General features: G+C 42.4%; 1 long non-coding RNA gene across 1 annotated transcript; it reads right to left on the bottom strand.

Moving 5' to 3' along the window:
- Nucleotides 1-342: 342 nt before the first annotated feature.
- Nucleotides 343-2,992, bottom strand: LOC125508839 (uncharacterized). The gene is made up of 4 exons (XR_007283785.2): nucleotides 2,535-2,992; nucleotides 2,347-2,428; nucleotides 1,540-1,741; nucleotides 343-656 (listed from the first exon to the last, which is right to left on the bottom strand). It is a non-coding gene; the product is annotated as an uncharacterized LOC125508839 (long non-coding RNA).
- Between the last annotated feature and the right edge of the window lie 597 nt (nucleotides 2,993-3,589).

Genomic DNA, 3,589 nt, shown 5'->3' with positions numbered 1-3,589 from the left:
TGAGGGTTCCCCGTCGGGTATTTATTTTCTAACAGTTATGACTTGCCTTCGACTTTTGTAATAGTTGACTATATATATTTGACCCTCGGGGTTCATTATAGCCGAGAGGAGGACCAAACTGTCAACTAGTATGACCGCTGACTGTGTATAAACCCCTAAGGGGATTCATTTAGTTGAGAGGCCAAACTACACCCTCAATACATAGATTCACCGATGGTGTGAAGTTTCCATTGGAATATTGTGTAGCTGTGATGCTTGTTCCATGGTAGGCCATTAGTCACCCTTCAAGGATTACTTTCCATTTCAAATATATCTCATAATTGCACAACCCACATATGACCAAGAAGCATAAACTATTATATTTAGCACACCATTCATAATATCAGAAGAGTCGCATCAAAATTACATTGATCGCCGTGATCTATCTAGGAAGTTTGAAATGCAAAACAAAATAGTAACTAAGATCTATGGTCCAAGCATTATGCATAAGCTAAATTGACCAGAACTTCATCACTTCACTTTGTTGCATGTCTTGACAAAAGACATTAGACTCGTCACTCTACATCACCATATGTATCATAACGCTCAACAATCATTTCCATAGACATCACCCACCTTGCCATATATCACAATTCCTCCAGTACTGTTTCCAATTCCTAAGAAATGATTAGATAAGTTGTAAGGGAGATTAAATATGACGCAATACAGTTGAAATTTAATTCTGGATACTGTTAAAAACTTAGATGTTCTAATTGACTGGTTAGCTGCTATCTAACAGTATAACTACGTATTCATCTTTTGATCCTTCACATGCAATTTTCAGGGTAATATGAATCAGCAGGAACACACTCCAAATGATAAACAGTACTACACATTGCTCTGTGTACAAAAGGAATAATCTACCAATAAACCACACTGATTTCAATTTCATTATAAGTTTGCAGCGGTTCAGATCACATCATGCTTTTTGAATTACTTGTAACATTCATATAATTCAAAGCACATGACATTATTCTAATTCACTGTAACAATCCTATGTCCAGAAACATGTGCTATGGTTAGACCAAGATTGCTATAATGAAACCAAGCTTGTCGTACATTCTCAAAAGTATCTCAAAAGCTGAGGACGCAAAGAGCAAAGCTAGTACAGTGAAAGCCAAAAGCTAGAAAGGAGGACGCCTGGCATATTGTCTAATGTTGAAGTATTTTTCTCTGTGCAAATGATTTGGCTGTAATTAATTATAGCAACATCTCTGCCTATATGAGTTCAAGCCAATTGTGCCCCTTAGATACTCTTATACTAAGAATTAATAATCAAGTACACTGGAAGTACAGAAAATTATCTACAACTCTCGCATTGTCACTATAAATCAACTTTGAAAGTATCTCATCCAGAAACAGATTAACGTAATACTACAACAAGTAAATGCTGCATGACTGCAGTACTGCTTTGATTAGAACATCTAGTTTTTTTAATCAGAATTGAACACAAACACGATACTCTGCAGTCTGTAGATGAAAAGAGAAGAAACAAAATACCTTCAGCAGCGACGGGAGGTCATCGTGATTGGAAAAGGTCATCAGGCGAAGGGGGTGCCGTTGTGTGGCAAGGTTCACTGTTCCACCCTTCCTCGCCTAGCATAAAACTGGCTCAGTAGACCATTGGATTCTGGGGGATTGAGTCATGTGCCTAAGCTCAAAAGCTTTATATTCTTGCTCTTCAGGTAGGCCCAACTTAGACCTGCATGATAGCATAGTGTATTTAAGTATAACAAGAAGCCCCTGCTCTACATATTTGAGAAAGAACACACGGGACATGATGTTAACATGGCAGTGGCTGCATCAACCTTAGGCACATGAGTTAAATGTTCCAGAACTACAAAATACTGTGAAGAAAAGCAAAAGCGAGATTTTAAAACTTACAATTATATCTACAAACCCAAACTGAACGAAAAGTAACCAGGAATGTACGTACTCCATGAATGGAGGGCCTCTTCCATGTTAATTGGTTTGCTTGGCAGGGACTGCTAGTTAAGCTATACAGTAGTATGAAGTATACATCCCAATCATGATTACACACGCTGACACAGTGTCTCTTCTCTGTACTATAGTGCCAACTGCTGCAATTAGCTAGCCTTGGCCAAACATATATGCATCAACACAAGTCCGCTAGCTCACCTCACTGGCACCAAATGTCCATTCGCTAGTTAATGAAACTATTTTTCAACACATAGGCTTACTTTATTTTCAAAACTAATAGGCTTGGCTTTGTTTTTCAACAACCATATAAAAAATAGACCTAAACAGACATGCAAACAACCATGGCCATTGGCCTCGATGTACAACCTGAATCTCACCACCACAGTAGCCTGCCGTGGCACATCTCCTCCATCTACCCAGTATTCAACTTGAAACACACGAGCAAATCCTGCACCCCAACCACCAGAAAAAAGCCCACCATCCATTACAACAGAACACATACGCCACACAGATGACCTGCTCGACGAATTGTGCGAAGGAGGTGGCGACCAAACCTGGTACTGGCGGGCGAATGCGCGAGTGAGCGTGGTCCACTCGGCAACATTAGGTGACCACTTGGATGAGGAGGAGCTTCAAGAAAGGGCAGAAGGCCGATACATGGCGCATGAGGTGGAGGGATAGAGAGCCGACGAAGAATACCGCTGCGGTCCTGAGGAGAGGCATGGAGCACCTATTGGTTGGGGCGATGAGGCCAAGCCGACCAGATCCGGCAGCGTCGTGCCTGAGGGCTGCCACATCTGAGGGCCACGAAGACCTATACGGGAGTTGAAGGGAGCGGGTGATGTTACTGGACTAGGGAGGGCGACGAGGGTGGAAGTACGCAGCCGGCTTGACGGCTGATGGCGGGGTTGGCGCATGGCGGCGAGGAAGCGGGAAGAGAAGATGCGGCGTGGGAGGTTTCATCAGAGGGAAAAGGGGCGAGGGATGGGAGGACGTGGGCACGTGGCCGATAGAAGATGGGCTGTAAAATTTGCTCAGGGGCAAGAGGGAAATAATGGCGCGAGGTGAAATGGTTCTTAGGTTCTGCCTGAAAAAAGAATGTTATATAAAAATTAATATACATACCACACGTATTCAGTAAAAACAAAGTATATCAAAAGTAATTATTTTTAGGTTCCCATAAAATGTAATTGTGGCAACCAGACAACGCAACTCCAAACTTTTTTTTGCGTGAGAAACTATCGATCCATTCATCTTCAATCATGATAGTACAAAGAACAACAGAGGTAATAAAAATTACAACTAGGTCTGTGGACCATCTAGCGACTACTACAAGCACTCGAGCGAGCCGAAGGCACGTCGCCGTCACTGGCCTTACTCGCTGGAGCCTGGAAAATTTGTTGTAGTTGACAATCAGGAAGTCATCGTGCCAAGGCCCATAGGACCAACACACCCGAGCAGAAACTATCGCCGATGAAGAAACTCGTAGATCAGAAGGATCAAATATGTAAAGACCCAAACAAAACCGAACAAAAACCAGATGCAAATAGATCCTCCAAAGACTAGCATCGACTGAATCCTGTGAAATCCAACGGAGACACAGCTTCGC

Source organism: Triticum urartu, chromosome 5A (assembly GCF_056163025.1).
Source record: "Triticum urartu cultivar PI428250 chromosome 5A, HENAU_Tu73, whole genome shotgun sequence".
In the NCBI taxonomy this organism is placed as follows: Eukaryota; Viridiplantae; Streptophyta; class Magnoliopsida; order Poales; family Poaceae; genus Triticum; species Triticum urartu.
This window is presented reverse-complemented; position numbering and strand designations above follow the sequence as displayed.